This window comes from Poecile atricapillus, chromosome 2 (assembly GCF_030490865.1).
Source record: "Poecile atricapillus isolate bPoeAtr1 chromosome 2, bPoeAtr1.hap1, whole genome shotgun sequence".
In the NCBI taxonomy this organism is placed as follows: domain Eukaryota; kingdom Metazoa; phylum Chordata; class Aves; order Passeriformes; family Paridae; genus Poecile; species Poecile atricapillus.
In genome coordinates, this window is record NC_081250.1 from 3,609,641 (window position 1) to 3,627,695 (window position 18,055).

General features: G+C 41.4%; 1 non-coding gene across 1 annotated transcript; it reads right to left on the reverse strand.

Annotated features, from left to right (window-relative positions):
* Positions 1–7,396: 7,396 nt before the first annotated feature.
* TRNAK-CUU (transfer RNA lysine (anticodon CUU)) lies at positions 7,397–7,469 on the reverse strand. The gene has a single exon. It is a non-coding gene; the product is annotated as a tRNA-Lys (tRNA).
* Between the last annotated feature and the right edge of the window lie 10,586 nt (positions 7,470–18,055).

The window sequence follows — 18,055 nt, forward strand, 5'->3', positions numbered from 1 at the left end:
TTCACTCCATTCTTTTTACCACAACTGAAACCTCAGATGAACGAGTCCCTGGGCAGTGTATTCCCACACCCTAACATCAAAGGCAGCCTCACACCATGTAGCAGGATGTCTCAACACAGGTTCCAGCAGGCAGCAGGCCATGGAACACTTCTACATGTGAGGAAAAAAAGAATTTAACTCTGTCCAGTGTGGTAATGGGGTGCACACAGTGCTTACTGGCAAGTTGTGGGATTTATTGATCTTGTTTAGCAAGTGGCTTGTCTTCAGCATGTCATGATCGTAGAATGGTACTGTAAAGATATAAACTCTAATTATTTAAAACACTAGCAGCTCTATTTATTTGTTTTCAATTGTGGAGATACAGAAGTTGAAGTCCGGGGCCTTTCAGAGTTGCCATGGCAACTGGGCACTTTGATGGGTGATTATAGTGGTACCATTTTGGCATCAGGCATGAACTTTGATTGCTATGGCAACATCACAGCCATAACTTCTATTTCATTCAGCTGATGCTTTGTTCCTGAGGAGCCTCTTTGCTTGCTGCTTGTGAGGAAGCTGAGAACTGTGTCAGCTGCAGCAGAGAGGAGCTGTTAGGAGCAACACGAAATGGGCTTTCCCAGCTTCAAGAATACTCCAGATCAAGGAACGATTCACTCAGTGCTCTCATTATCCTTAGGAAGGAGCTGAACTTCTTGGCTGATGTAAATGGAGGTGGCTCCATTAAGGGCAGCAAAGTCTCTTGAATCCAAATTGGGGAACAGGGAAAAAGAAACATTTCTCTGGTTGAATATGCATTGCTAGAGGTGAAGAATCCCCCTTGTCTAGTTTGGCATTCAAACAGTGAAAGACAAGGAAATGGTAGGGATGAGAGAGATCAGAGGAAGAGAAGAAGATCCAAAAACAAAAAAACCAAAGAAACAACAAAAAAAACACTGGAAAAAAAAAATGTTCACCAGACAGTTTGGCTTTTTGAAATTCATATCAGCTTGGAGATAAAAAACAAATTTGTGAATATTTATGGAGTTTTAGCATGAGAAAATTCATTCTGAAAGGCAGTTACTTCTTAAAGGCAATATGGAAGTGAGAGCTTTTTGTGATTCATACAGAACAAGCAAAAGGATAAGTTTCTTCATATAACTTCTTGTTAAACTCTAATTCTTCACCAAAGGATGTTCCAGAGGCCAAATGTGCTATGTACAGAAAACTCTGAAGAAATTTAATATGACAAAGTCCATTGAGGATTATTAATATTAAGACAAAATTTTCTCTCAGGAGGTCTCCAAGCTACAATTCACTGGAGGCTGGGAGAACACAGCAGGGTGATATCACTACACAGCTGAGCTTCTCCTAAACTCTTCTGTGCACAAGCACCAGTGCAAGTGGGATGCTGATCTTGGTGAGACTTGGGTTTGGCTGCTTGTGGCCATCCCCATGCTCTTAGACTCATTAGTCTGTGAAAGGGTAAATAGATAAATCAGGATGTCTTCACAAAATCACAGAATGCTTTGGAGGGACCCAAGTCAATCTCAGCCCAACTCCCCTGCCGTGGACAGGGACACCTTTCACAAGATGAGTTTGCTCAGAGATCTATCCAACCTGGCCCTGCACACTTCCAGGGATGGAACATCCATGACTTCCCAGGGCAACCTGTTCCAGTGCCTCACCACTCTCACACTAATAAAAAAAATATTTATTCATTATGTCGAATGTAAAGGTACCTTTTTTCAGTTTAAAACCTTTGTCCTTGTCCTATCACTGTGGGCCTTGGTAAAAAATCTCTGTCTTTCTTATAAGCTCTCCTTCATTTGTTGAATATCTGGAATAAAGTTTCCCCAGTCTTCCCTTATTCAGGGTGAACAACCCCAATTCTCTCAGTCTCATCACAGCAGAGATGTTCCAGCTCTCTGAGCATCCTTGTGGCCCATTTCAGGATCTGCTGGACAGTTCCATGTCTTTCTTGTACTGGGGACCCCAGAACTGGATGAAGAGTCAGCATCCAGAATCTGGTGCTCAACAAAAAGGGCATTTATACACTGTGAAACACAGGTGGCAATCTGTGACTCCTGCCACATCTCACAACCAGCCCTACTCCTACTCCTACTCTGACATCTATCTTGCAGCATTAAATAAATGCACTGACTTACTGATTTTGCTAAAAAATTCAAGCACAAAAAGTGATGAGTTGGAATAATTATTGTGCTTAAAAGTCTGCTCAGACTTTGCTAATTTATTACACCAATTTCAGTTTGCACTGCTGAGAAAAAATGTCTAAATTCCTCAGCAAAGACCAGGGCTCTCTGTGAGTTGTAAAAGAGAAAAATATGCAATAATTTAACAGGCTTAATAATATTATTCATCTGTACCTCAGTGTAGTTATTTCTAGAACTGAACTCACCTCTCCCTGGTACAAGTGTGTGAATAAATTCCACCTCTATATAAATAAATAAAGAGATGGCAGCTCTGTGTGGGCTGCAGTAAAGAATTATTCATCTATCACACAACGTCTGCCAGATGCTTTGGAGCGTTAGATCCACCTGTGTATTTTAGCATCCAAAACTTTAATGTTTTCATGGTGAAAGGATTTAATCCGTTCTGCTTAGCTCATACTCCAGAGTCCAACACCAATACCTAAAATGATCTGGAGATATGAAGCTACTCATAAGCGTTAAAGGTCACCACTACAACCTGAAATGTGCTGGGCTGAAATCTTTTAGTTCAACATGAAATTGCACAACAAAGATGCTGAAAATGCAGCTGTGTTGGGCGTGGATGTGTTCTGTATTTATGTTCAGGGACCCAGCACCCCAACCTGCTCCTTCACCAGCCCCACTGAATTTAAAGAAAGAATTGCTCAGAGACACCCAGGGGTGTTAACTCCACATAACCTTCAGGCACCTTCCAGCCCCGCAGCAGGACAAAGTCTTTTGCTAATATCTAGTCCTCAGTGATTTGTAATCTTTTCAAAATGCTGAGAAAAGAAGAAAAAAAGTGCTACTGAAAAATATGTATCTGCTAAGCACAGCAAGAAGAGCACGCTTGGTAGAAGGTGCAGGAGAAGGACAAAAATAAAGTGTTCATGCTTATAGTCTGTTAAAAAAAAAAAAAAAAAAGCACTAAACAGCTAAAATAACCCAAAACCATCATTACTATTTAGAGTTCTGAGAATTCTGCTGTTGATAAAAGAGTGAAGGACAGGAACAAAAGTTGCCAAAGTTTGAGGTAATCATGAGTGTCTGGAGTTTCAGCCTTTATTCAGTCCCATTTTTTAGTTCTAACAAAAGAAGTTGAATTTCAGCTGGGGAGCTGAAGTTCAGCTTCCTTCCAGGAAAGCAAAAGTGCGATCAGTTTGTCACTGACAAAGCTGTGAACCCTTGGCACAAAGACTCTCTCTAAGACACTCAGGCTCTTTCTCTGCCCCAGGTCAGAGGCTGATGCTCATCAGTTCCTTCACCTCCCTGTACTCCATTCTTCCCTTCAGATAATGGGAATGATGGGATGCCCATGTGCTACTCACAAGCTTTATGTTTCATGTATGGGAAGAGTTGTCTGTGTTTTTTTACGTCCTTACAAGGGCAAAAGAAGTTGATTTTATTCCTTTCACGAAAAATGCAGGTTTTCAAAGTGGCAGATGGCCTCGCTATTGTCAATTGACAGAGGCTTTTGATCAGCACCGAAGCAGAAAAAACAGATAATGGATTTTATCAGGTGTGCTCTAAAATCCTCAGCAGAGTAAGACTTTTTGATCAAAAAGCACAAAGCAAAATATCACCTTTTTTTTTTGGATTGCACGTGTAACTCTTCACAGACATGAAAAATATGGGCTGTTCTGCAAAATGAACTTCATCTTTTCAAGAGGAGCATGGATTTACAGGGTTGTGCTCCTTATTGAAGTTTATAAAGTGTCAATCAAAAAAATCAATACAGCAAATGTTTCCTTGTCAGGAAAAAACACCTGAGTCAGTCATTCCTGTAAATATTCATAGATTCATGGAATGGCTTAGGTTGGAAGGGACTTTAAAGATCACCACATTCCAACCCCATCCATCGGCAGGGACACCTTCCACTGTCCCAGATTGCTCCAAGCCCCATCCAACCTGGCCTTGGACACTTCCAGGGATCCAGGGGCAGCCCCAGCTGCTCTGGGCACCCTGTGCCAGGGCCTCACCTCCCTCACAGGGAAGAATTTCTTCCTAATCTCTAATCTAAACCTAGTCACTTTTAGTTGAAAGCCATTAAAGCCATTAATTTTTATTTTGTTTTTTTCATCCTTTGTTTTGACATTTCCAAATTGTTGGACAAGATGCTGGTGCCTGGCATGAGGCTGCCCTCATCCCCCAAATCCCAGCTCTGGAATTCAGGTTTGTTGGGTATTTCCTACCATGCACAAACACAGTGTATGAGCAGAGCATCAAGAAGAGAAAAGCACACAGTGAATATTTACTGGCTGACACAAACTAGGGAGAGCAAGGATCCACTCTCTACCAACAGAAAGATTAATTAATGAATGACCCTAAAAATGGCATTCAGAGCATTTTTGCCAGACAGGCCTGTTTGCCCCTTTGTCCTGTTGATTTGCCATCTTTCAGTTCTCTGCTTCTTCCCTAATGGTTTTATTATATATATATTTATAATTCTCCTCACGTCCATTCCTTTCAGTCCTGGAATGCCTGCGTACCACTGGCTCAAAAATTTAACTTCTCCCACGTGGTTTTAACACCCAGACCTCCTCACACAGCTCAAAATTATGTTCCCAGCATCTGCTGCACCAAACTGGGCCAAATGGGATCACACAGATATAACCAGGGGCTGTGGGTTACAAGGCTTCTGGAAGGGAAGGGATTCGGGGAGTTTATCCAGACTTGATAGAGCTCTAACTGAAAAATCGAGTTTCAGGATTTATTACATATTGGAAGAAGAGGCTGACTGGTTTTCCTCAAGCCTTGCTTTGTTTAGATTACCAGAATCTACAGGAAATGGACCCCAGAAAATTAAAGTTAGTCATGCACGAACAGTACATCAGTAGAAAACACATTTGAAAGTGAGGATCTTAATCATCTTTCAAGAACTACAAAACAAAATGAAACAACCAAAGCAAAAAAAAAAAAAGAAAAAGTAGATCAAAAAGAAAAGGGTATTAGTAATTCTCAAAAAGCCAGTTCACTTTCCACTGAATCTGAAAAATTACATCAATAGAATTTGCAATCAGAATAACCCAGGATAATGTACCAGCAAAGCAAAGAACAGCATCTGATCTGATTCCTCACAGGGATGTGCCCATAAATAAATGAAGTAGTGGCAGCATAAATCTCTCATGAATGTGTAAAACAGGATTTTTAGCACCCAAACCTAAACATTAAATACGGAGAGTGCCTGACACCTCAGTAGGACCTGCTCAGTGCAGCAAGTGAGGAACAGAAAGAACTTATTGCAATCAAGAATATATTGATTTTAGGAAGAAATTCTTCCCCTCAAAAATGGTGAGACCCTGGCACAGGTTTCCCAGAGGAGCATTTTACACACCAAAAAACCAGAGTCCAGAGGAAATTGTCTAAAAAATAGAAAAACTTTAAGAGAATGACTGGGGATTTACAAAATTAAGGATCACAAGCACTAAATAAACCCTGTTACAAGATTAATGTTAAATAATTAAATAATTTAAATATATATTTTTATATATATTTAATATTTAATAATTCCTATTTGTGTTTAGGGGCCCCCAAGAAGCACAGCACTCATTCTGCTATTCCTTCTTGATTCATACATTCCTTTCTTGTTTAGATTTTTTTGGGGGGGAAGTAATTTATTCATGACACCAAATATTCTGTTTATAAAGAGAACAGTATCATTTTCTTCAAGCAATGAATGGAGAAGATGCATCTTCTGTGGGTCTGGAACAAAACTGAACTATGAGAACTAAAACAAAAAAATAATATTTAGAAGGATAAAGAGAAAAGTTTTATGCTCAGCTTTTTTAAAGCCCTGTGGTTCCACTGGATGGATATTACAGGGAGTTGTTCAATTCTCCTTCCTCTAAGTAGGTACCGAAGGAAAAACTTCCACCCTGGAGCTTCTTGTTACAATTCCCCTGCCAAAACTTGCTTATCCGTAGCTGAATCAGCAGAGATAACAGCTCCACAGTTGCTCCAGTGAGGATTTTGATAACTTAGCTCAAAGCTTCCTCATGATAATTCATTTGTGGCTGACTGATTCTTGGGTTAGAGTGGAACCCTGTCCTCTGATAAACAGCGTGCAGTGGTAAAAAAACTCCAGGAAAAGGTGATTACTTTGTGTTTTAGTGGTAGAAAAGAACAACTAAAAAAAATATGGTATTGTAATAAATTTATTTGGATAAATTTAGCCATATTGCACTGAAGAGGTCATCACCATAGAATCATAAAACAGCTTGGGTTGGAAGGGACCTCAGGTAATATCTGCTTCCAGCTTTCCACCTGGAAAAGAATTTTCAGTCAGTGGTGATCTGACCCGTGATATTGATGGTTTTGCAATAAATGTCTAATATCAGACTAATCATAACCTGAAATGGTTGTTCTGCTAAGTGAATAATTGAAGTCCAGGTGGCTGTGCTGCAGTTGAATATTTGGACATGCTGTAGCTGAATATGTTCCACTCTGTGGAATATTTTTACTCTGAAGGAAGATGAATGTCAGCCTTAATGTCCTGATTGACTAATCCAGCAGGAAGGCACTTCCCACCCTGAGCAGGCAGGGAAGTTGTTTTCCCAGGCTGTCAGGGGAATAATGAGCCCCAAGAGGTTGCCCTGATGAAGAGGCTCACTCGGGGGATGTTGGGGTCAGAGATGCAAGATGTATACCTTTATCTGTAATGCCTAACTCTGACACCCAAGAAAGCACTGAGTTTCACATAGCACCATGGAGACAACGGTTAGAGTTAAGTAGAAAAGACTGAAAATGTAAGTGTGTGAATTAGAAAGTTTCTTGAGTCACTGGGTGAATGGGTTGAAGTTTAGAGTTTAAGGTAGTTTAGAGAGCAGAAGAAAAGATGGAGGATTTAGGGTGTTGTCTTGTGTCCTTCTTCTTTCTTCTTCATGTTCTTCTCCTGGGGGTTTTTGGGTGGTAGTAAGTGATTGGGTAAAAAATGCCGCAGTGCAGCACACAGGTGTTGGGTCATTGGGTCACTAAGAGAAATAATTTAGTTGGCATCTGTTAATCGGGTAAATGGACATAAAAAAGACCTTGAAGAAGATCTTTGTTAGCCATTTTACCCCTTTTCTATCATAGTGCACACAGCTCCTTGTACCTTGTAATGCTGATAAGAATAAACAACTGAGACCGAACAAGAGAAACAAGTCTCCCTCTCATCAATCTCCAGTTCAAAGGGAAAAAGAACCTAACCCAAAAGTCCTTAACAAGACAAATGGCGCCCAACGTGGGGCTCGAGTCCACGACCCTGGAATTAAGAGTCCCATGTTCTACCGACTGAGCTAGCCGGGCTCAGACAGGGGATGGCTGTGCTTGGGTGATAAATGGAAGCTGTGTGCTTTGGTGAGGCAATAGCTCAACTCCAGCTGTGCTGCTCAGCTCCAGAGGTGGAGCAGCAAATCTGCTCCCAGGGCTTCTCTCCATTCTCCCAGAAATATCAGCTGGACAAAACCAGGTCCCTGCAGAAGGAATATTCCTGTCACCTTTGGGGGTTTCTACTTGTGGAGGGTTCAGGAGTTTGGGCATGTGGGAGGTGAATGAGGGACAAAAAGCAATTCCCAGTGAGTTTTACCCTTTAATATAATATAACCCTAAGCCCTTCACATAAATGCCAAGTATGGAGTCAGTGGGTAAATCTGCACCAAACCCAAAGGCTTTCTTGTGATCAACTGATTTCCAAAAAGTTTCTTCCCCTGTGAGTGTCTCACTCCCTCCTCTGGCCTCCTGTGGAGCACCCAGCAGAGAAATTGCTCTTTGCCTCAAAATCTGTCTGCTTTGGTGCTTCAAATGACACACACAGTTAGAAAAGCTGCACGGTTCCTGTGGGTGTGTCATTTAATTCAGTCATGTCTCCCAAGACTGAATTTATCCTGTTTCTGGAGAAAATGAGAAACTGTGGAAGGTGCTTCTTAGAGATAATGGTCTTGAATGGCAACTTCTTCCCTAAATATTCCCAGAATACTACAGGAAAATTCAGCAGGCAAATTTGAAAACTCACATCACTTGTGAGCCCCACAATGTAAGAGCTTGGTGTAGAGAGTTTAAATACTTGCCGAAATTTGCATTATTTTTTTAATTCATCATATATTCACACAGGAAATTCACATATATTTGCCCTCCCATAAATGCAATTCCTTACAATATGTTTTTTAAACTTCTTTCACCTTTCTCCCTTTTCTGATCCTTTATTTTCCCCTCAAGAATCTCAAATGCAACCAGCCTGAGGGTTCTTTAAGCCTGAAACGAAGATTCAGGAGTAAAAAACCCACTCAATTAATAAAGCCAGTGACATAAATCCGAAGACTTGGAGACAATTCACTTTGAAAAATCAGGAAGAGAGAGAGAGAAACTTGGTTTTCACCCAGTGTTGGGTTTCATTTTGGAAATGTAAAGGTGATCAAAAAGTTGTCCAGATCTAAAATAAACCATTAGCAAAGTACTCATGCCCTTCAAACACTTGCTGGGTAAACAATTTTTCAAGCAGAGATTTAAAAATTTGGATAAACTTCAGGCAAATGTGAACTCCCATAATCCAAATTATTCCATGATCCATCTGCAGTGCTGCTATGGATATATTGTGTTTGTTTCTGAAATTTAGTGCTGGCTTTCACCACACTGGATTTCTCAATCTCTTTCAAACCAAATATATTTTTCTTGTCTGCACCTCAACATCTAAACACATATTTCCTTTTCAGCTGCTACATTTCAATTCCACATCCAAATTTACGGTCCATTGTTTCCCTTTAACCTTTCCTCTTGCACTCTGAAGATCTCTGTCCTGCAGTTCCTTCTTGTGAGTAAACAGCAGCAGGAATAAAGGTCAGGTCAGGGATGCAGGCTCCTCTCCTCCTCAGAGAGCAGTCTGGTCTGGTCAGATGGAGATTCCCTCTGGGATGATGGATCCACTCCAGGTGTAGTGCTGGAGAGGCTGGAATCAGCAGCTCCCTCTGAATTACTGATACCCATCGTGTTCCTCCCTGGAAAGAGCATTATTCACGTGTGCAGTAAGGCTGAGCTGGCCATCAGCTCCTCAGGGATGCAGCATTTATCCCAAAGACAAGAAGCAGGATCAATGCTCTGTGAGAGCAGTAAATTCCTCACCCTTGCTGGTATTCTCATGTGCATGCACAGCTTTACCATCAGCTCTCTGAGGTCCCCAGCACAGGCAGCACCTGGAGCCAGGCCAGAGGAGGCTCCAGGACGATCAGAGGGATGGAGCAGCTCTGATGGGAGGAAAGACTGAGGGAACTGGGATTGTTCAGCCTGGAAAAGAGAAGATTTGGGGTGACCTCATTGTGGCCTTGCAGTGCCTGAAGGGAGCCTGGAAGGAAGAGGGAGAGAGATGGTTTACAAGAGCATGGAGTGACAGGACAATGGGGAATGGCTTTAAACTGACAGAGAGTAGGTTTAGATTGGATCTTAGGAAAAAATCCTTCCCTGTGAGGGAGGGGAGGCCCTGGCACAGGTTGCCCAGAGCAGCTGTGGCTGCTTCTGGATCCCTGGAAGTGTCCAAGGCCAGGTTGGATGGGGCTTGGAGCAACCTGGGATAGTGGGAGGTGTCCCTGCCATGGCAGGGGTGGGACTGGATGAACTTTAAGGTCCCTCCCAACTCAGGCCATTCCATGATTCCGTGACTCTTCTATGATTCCATGATTCTGTTTTTCTGTGAGTTCATGATTGCACCTCTTAGAAATTCTTCAGGGCAATTCTGTCAGTCTATGGACTTTTCATGGGGCTCCATCACATCAGAATGTGCCTCCTGTCCTGAAATGCAAGGTAAAAGATGGAAAAATTATCAGTAGAACCATGCTCTTGTCTATCTGTACTTATTCTACTACTGACTGTGATGTCTGCCTTGCCTAAATGTGATAGAATCATGGAATTACAGAATATCCAGAACTGCATCATCAAGTCCAACCCTGGCCCTGCAGAGGAAAACATGAAAAATCCCACCCTGTGCCTGAGAGAGTCGTCCACGTTCTTCATCTCTGTTGGGCTTGGTGCCGTGACCACCTCCCTCGGGAGGTTTTCCAGGGCCCAACCACCCTCTGGTGAAGAACCTTTTCCTAATATCCCACCCAAACCTTCCCTGACAGGGCTTAATGCCATGTGAAATTTATGGATGAACACAGACAGATTTCTGACTTCCACTTCTAAGTGAATTTTTATTGTCACTTCTTCACTGTTTCACTGATAGCTATTTCACCTTTCACTTTTTCTGTTCCCCTCCATGGTATTAGTGAAGCAAGGACATCATATTTTTCAGCTGTTTCATATTTTTCCCTCTGTTTGGTCCAGATGGAGAATTTCATAGCAATCCTAAATGATACAGGAAACAGTTCTGCCTGATTGACTCAGTCTTTGCATAACAGGAGCCGTACTGGGAATCTTCACTTTAGTGCATAATTGTGGTAATCCAAAGGCATTCTCAGCAATGTGTGTTTTCTTGTGTATGAAACACTCTTGAAGATGTTGATTGATGCACTTAGAATTGCTTCATGCACCATCTGCACCCATCTGTGCACGCTTGAACACTGTTTAAAAACCTCACTTGATCACCAGTACATTAGAGAGAAGTGGCATTTCTGTTAATAGAGTGTATTAATAAAGCTCAAATGATATCTCACTTCATTCAGCCCTATCAAATGCATTCACTCTATGATCAGTTCAAAATTAGAGAAGTCTCACTTAACATGGGTTAATGTTTCAAGCTCCAGCTCTCATCATTCTCACTAAAATTATTGCATAGAATGACAGACTTGTTTTGGAAAAAATTAAGAAGAAGCAGTTAAAAACTTCATGACTAAAAAACTGAAAGCAGTTTTAGAAAGTGAAATGTTTAGAAATTTTTCTCCCCTTTTTTATATGCCTTTTTTGGTCTAACAGGAAATTTGACCAAAAACTTTGAAATTTGTCTGCAAAATTCATACACAAACATTCTTCAAACAAAACCCTTTTAACCCAGGCCTTCTCATTTACATATTCATTTGCATACATCTCAGAACATACCAGAGATGCTTTCTTTCACTAATTATCAATTCCTTGTCATTGAACATCAGTGTCTGGGATTTTGATAGGAATGTATGACCTTAAAATCATTGCAAATACAAAATTATTTTAAATTTAGCCTGCCCTGGGAATCTTGCTGGTATCTCACACAGAATCGTGGAGTCATGGAATCATGGAGTCATGGAATCATGGAATCATGGAATCATGGAGTCATGGAATCATGGAATCATGGAGTCATGGAATCATGGAATCATGGAGTCATGGAATCATGGAATCATGGAGTCATGGAATCATGGAATCATAGTCATGGAGTACTGGAGTCATGGAATCATGGAATCACAGAATCATGGAATCATAGAGTCATGGAATCATGGAATCATGGAATCATGGAATCATGGAGTCATGGAATCATGGAATCATGGAGTCATGGAATCATGGAGTCATGGAATCATGGAATCACGGAATCATAGTCATGGAGTCATGGAATCATGGAGTCATGGAATCATGGAATCACGGAATCATGGAATCATAGAGTCATGGAATCATGGAGTCATAGTCATGGAGTCATGGAATCATGGAGTCATGGAATCATGGAATCACGGAATCATGGAATCATAGAGTCATGGAATCATGGAATCATAGTCATGGAGTCATGGAATCATGGAATCATGGAGTCATGGAATCATGGAGTCATGGAACCATGGAATCATGGAGTCATGAAATCATGGAGTCATGGAATCACCCAATCAGAGTCATGGAATCATGGAATCATGGAATCATGGAATCATGGAATCATGGAGTCATGGAATCATGGAATCAGAGTCATGGAATCATGGAATCATAGTCATGGAATGATGGAGTCATGGAGTCATGGAATAATGGAGTCATGGAATCATGGAATCATGGAATCATGGAATCATGGAGTCATGGAGTCATGGAATAATGGAGTCATGGAATCATGGAATCATGGAGTCATGGAATGATGGAGTCATGGAATCATGGAATCATGGAACGATGGAGTCATGGAATGATGGAATCATGGAATCATGGAATCACGGAATCATGGAATCATAGAGTCATGGAATCATGGAGTCATGGAATCATGGAATCATAGTCATGGAGTCATGGAATCATGGAATCATGGAATGATGGAGTCATGGAATCATGGAGTCATGGAATCATGGAGTCATGGAATCATGGAATCATGGAATCATGGAGTCATGGAGTCATGGAATCAGGGAGTCATGGAGTCATGGAATCATGGAATCATGGAGTCATGGAATCATGGAATCATGGAATCAGAGTCATGGAATCATGGAATCATGGAATCATGGAGTCATGGAATCATGGAATCATGGAATCAGAGTCATGGAATCATGGAATCATGGAATCAGAGTCATGGAGTCATGGAATCATGGAATCAGGGAGTCATGGAATCATGGAATCATGGAGTCATGGAATCGTGGAATCACGGAATCACAGAATCATAGTGCTGAGAAACTGGAACAGTTTCCTGGAGATACTTTGTCTGACCCATCCCTGGAAATTTTCCTGGCCAGGATGGACAGGGCTTGGAGCAATCTGGTGAGGTAAAAAGCATCTCTGCCCATAGCAGGGGTAGAATTGGATGATTTTTAAGATCCCTTGCAGCCCAAACCATTCCCTGATTTTATGATTTTGCCATCCATTGATCCTACATGGATATCTGGATACCTCTGAGGATCTCGAACGACACCAGGGGACTTTCTGAGGACAACAGAGTCGGGTCCCTTGTGAGAAAGTCCAGTGCTTACCTCAACATGTGTCTCTGTGAGGAGCTGAACAACCCTCTGAATGCCACAGACAACAAAAGGCAGCTCTGCCCTGACTGTGAGGGCAGTGCAGGAGCCTGGTTTGTTCCCAGACCTGTTCCAGACCAGGATGCCCAGCACTGATGTCTTACTCCATCAATTGACTTTCATCCAGGGAAACAAAGGTGAGAGGCAACAAATATGACTCAGAACTTTATGTCATTAAGTTCAGGAAATGCTTTTTATCCAGAATATTTTTAATGATGGACTCATTTTAGCGAGTCTTAACCCCAGGTAAAATCCCATAACTAAAAAAAAAAAAGGAAAACACCATCCACAGATATAACGGGACTATCACCAGCCAGGATTCTTTGCCTTCTCAGACAAAAGCCAGGGATGGCTCCAGCTGAATATTTCAGAGGGATTCCTCAGATGTGTATTTCATTAACTGCATAATGTCACCCTTTAGTCCTGAATCTGCATTTTTTTCCTAGACAAATGAAGCTCTCAATCCACCCTACGCTGCATTTCTCTGTTCACAGAGCTGCTCCCTCCTCAGGAGAGCTCATTTCCCAACAACCCCAATTACTGTCACCTCCTTTTACTTGACATTAATTGCTAGACAAGCAGAACTAGCTGTACTTAGGCCTGCCACGCTGATCTGCAACCGATTTAACAGCTGCATTTTTGCTTGCTGTTCAGTGTAGCAGTACAGAAAGCAGCTGTGGTGTTTTTAGTTTAGGAGAAAGAAAAAGCCTTCATTGGCCATTTTATTTTAAAGAATCCCATCTAAGACATATTTTTAAAGAATCCTGTCTGAGACAAAAAAGCTCATTGGAAATCAGGCAGCACAGGCAGCATCTCTCATGGATATACTTAATGAGCAGATTTTCTTGGGGGGGTGGGTTTTGGTTTGTTTCTTGATTATAATAATCTTGAGGAAATATTAACCCAGAGTAAGTGATTTCAGTCAGAATATGCTTATAGGGAGGGAAAGTGAGGAGGTATGAACCATTTTTGCTAGTTTCAATATAAATGTTAAATATATATGTATTAATTCTGTTATCTTTTGCTCAGCTTTGAGAAGGCAAGAACTAACATTTTGTACAGATGATATAATGATATAATCATTTCCATACCAGTGTTTACATGCATTCAGTCCCAGGCTGAACTGTCCTCATCCTCTGACTTTTGAAGGGTCAGCACATCTCAGGGACTGAGATAATCTGGGCATGAAACCAGACTTAAAGTTTTTCCTCTGTAAACAGGAGATCACCCTGAAGCTGAATGTGTGGTTTTGCTGAGACACAGAGCAACATCCCTGACCTCTGTGTGCCTCTGTCTCTATCAGGACTTTAATATCATTTATACCACCCTATTTGAATGTATTCAAACAATTCCATGGGAGTAAAGTCCAGGCATTTCCTCAGGGGGCAGGGAGTGGGAGCTGGCTCTGTTTTTAATTACAGTAATTAAGTTCATTACCCAGAGATGTCTTTTGAGCATACACAGGGTAGGAAGGCAATATGACCCCCTGGGAGAGGAGAGCTCCAGAAGTCTGATGTCTGAGATGATTTTGTTCCCAATATGCTTCAGCAAAAAAAAGCCTCTTCACCTTTGTCATCCTTTATCTTGTCATCTAATTTCAAGTATTTTATTGCCAAAACAAGTTCTGTCCTTCACTGTATTTTTATATAATACTTGAAATGATTTGTTTCCCATCTGAGCTGGAATATCCATAAAGTGTTGATACAGAATACCAGGTTAAGATTTCATACCATGATCAGGGTCTCTCCATTTAATTGCCTAGCTCTGGTATTTGCATATGAATTTCACACATAAGGACCCATTATTTCCAGAAAGAAACTCACTATTTTGGGAAATTAAAGCTGTAATTTGGTTTCTTCTGGGACAGTCGGGTGGATTTTTGTCTCCAGTAATGTCTAGGGACTGAAGATTTCCCCTCCCTATGGGATCAGTGGTGAGCTGAAACTGCTTTTAACTCCCTCAGGGGTGGTGAAGCTCCAGATTGAAGGCATTAAAATCCTACTGGGCATCCAAATCCCTCTTTGTGGTGGGTTTGCATGGCAAGGTTCTGGCTGGGGGGTGAATGCAGAGGTGGCTTCTGTGAGGAGCTGCCAGGAGCTTCCCCTGTGTCCCACAGAGCCAATTCCAGCCCTGAGATGTTCTCAATTGATTTCAGCAGCTCCCAGCATCTGCAGTGCAGGGATCTAGGAACACCTTGCAATCAGGAGATAAACCCTGTTAATCATGGTTCTTCTGATGCATTAGCAATGTCCATCCTTCTGATGCCTTGATCTGCTCCCAATAAAACTTATTTCTCTCTCCTGATGCTAAGGAGAATCTCAGCTGAAGATGTTTACATTGCAGATGTCTATAAATGGTCAGGCACCAGCCTGTATTTACTTTATATTTACAGTTTGGATGTTCACCAACTGATTCAGTCTGAAACTGAGGCTTCCTTGCTCCTAATGTCCATCTTATGAAATTAGAATTACATGTAAAGAGTATTGCTTGCAGTCAGGCAAGGGAAACTGAACCAAGCAACTTGTGCTCCTGGAGCTGCCTTTGTAAGGGAAATTTGGTGACATCTCTCAAAGACTTAGACACTCAGCTTTCTGGAGGTTTTGCCTATTTAAATGATTTCAGCCCCCCTGAGTTAGTGAATTCCAGCTTTTCTTCATCCAGCTGCTCCATGTTCCCAGTGCACCCACAGATGCACATCCATCTCTCCCTGCATACACCTAAATGAATAGGATTTTAATATGACCAGGGGGAAGTACTATAAAACCAAACAAGATTATGTTACAGGAATTAAATCAGATTACATCTCAGCTCCCCAAGTCGATGGGGGAATGGAGGGATGGACTGTATTAATTTAAAAAGATGATGTTTAGACATGCATTCATGTCTATGTAAAGACCATGTAAAGGTTCACCTTTGACAGGTAAAAAATGCTCTCCTTTGGGCTTGGCTTGCCAGAGAGGAGCTGCTGCCACAGATCTGTGGTGGTGGAATGTCTTTTTTGGAGCACCTTTTGCTTCTGTGAGGGGTTTGCCACAGTCTGGGGTTTCAGGGAGTGTTGTCATCACCTCAAGCTGGCTTTACATGAGCCAGCACTGGAGCCTGGTGCACTTTCAGATTTTACATTCTAATGAGAGCAAAACTCTAATACCCAGCTCAGACAGACTCCCTGACTGGCCATTGCTCTGCAGGGGCACTGAGATAAATTTACAGAGGAATGATCATCCCTAATCCTCCAGACCATAACCCTGATATCTCTCCAGCATCCTCAGTAAAGCAAATCATGCAAATTTTGCATGGTTTCCTGTCAGAACAAAAATATGACGGGCCTCCAGCCTCCTGGTGCTGCAGTAAACCTGGACCTGGTAAAGGAAAATCAAAGCAGAGAGAGAAAGAGAGGACTTTTTACCAAGAATCCTCCCTCAAATCAGCCTGAAAGCACATTTAGCTGCCTGTAGCATTTCCTTTTGACAAAGAAAAAAGTAATAATCATCCCCAGCTGTGACCCTAGCAATAAACACATTCCTATTGTCGTTCTCAGGCCATAAACCCACGGTTTCTCTGCTGGAAACAAAGACTTGTTCAGGTGCCAAGCATGAAGGGCTGTTATTTGTACAAAAACTGCACTTTTAGGGGAAGTTCACAATCACTGTAAGAAGTCTGTGTGCTTTCAAGCAGTGTGAATCCACGGTTCCCAGCAGTCTGTACATCATCTAGTTTGTGTTGACTTCTCTGCAGCCACAGAAGACACAGAGTTTAAAATATTGTTGTGTTCTTCCAATTCAATTTGCCATCTTCTGCCTTAGATGGCTCACCTGCTGTGGACCTAATTCTGCTTCCAGTTATACAAGAGTAAACCAGCAGGAAAAGCTCTCCCCAACCCTGAGTTATATTGGAGGGAGGAGAAAAAAAAAAGCTGTACAGGTTCCCTTTGTTACAAGGACTGCACAACAACACCAATGCTCCTAAAATCTAAAGAAAAGGGTTCCAAGAAACCATGACAATAATATACATTTTTTCCTTTGATTTCAGCAAAATAATATTGGCCTACTGAGGCCTAAAGGGGACTTACACTGGGGTTTATGGAAATTTATTAGGTATTTCATTATTCATTCCTTTTAATTTTGCAGAATAATAATCATCATTATGATAATGCTGTTGTGACCCAGAATATCAGTTGGTCTTAGAGAATAAAGAATAGCCTGAAAAGAACCTGAGAAAGGACATGATTTATCTGAAAGTATTGTGTAGATGTCTATATTTTGGTTGTTTCTCTCAACTCTTTCAGAATCACTGGGAAGTAAGGATTTGTTGGGGATGATTAATCTCATTTTGAAATAAGTGTCTGCAATAAGTCAAAGGAATCATCTCCTTCTCTGTGTTACTCATAGCAAGAAATTCAGCTCCTGCTGAGCCCTATCCATCAGCAATGCAGATATCTCACTTTATGGGAGATATTTAATCATGGGGTCAGACTGTAAGGTTATACTTCTACAGAGAGAAAAATAATTTACATTTTGAGGTAAGATTTCTATCATCTAAATGCAAGTTCTCACAGGTCTTGTGCTGCTCTGCACCAGCAGTATTTGCTCATCTTGAAAGTTTTTTTATGGGGTGATGGGAATGGACACAGTGAACAAGAAAATGACTCAGAAAACTGAGTTTTATCCATCTCTGCTTACTATGAAAATCATCCTATAAATTTTTGCACTTCCTGTGGCCAGTAATTTTTCCATCTCAATAAATCTGCATGTCTTTTTAAGGCAAAAATCACAGTTTCACTGGATTTCTGCATCTGTGGAAGCTGACTGGCAGAAATGGGCTGTTCGGGATTCACTTTAAACTGTGTGCAGCTTATGTACAGTTCACTTTTAGCTATTTCCTAGCATCCAAATCCCATTAGAAACCCACAAATTCAGTATTTTCCATGCTTCTTAGGGGTTTCCCTGGCTTTCTTCTCTCTATGAAAAGTGTTGAAAATCCAGAGGAGTGAAAATTATGTTTTCTTTCCTCCTTGTCCATGTGATCCCTGCA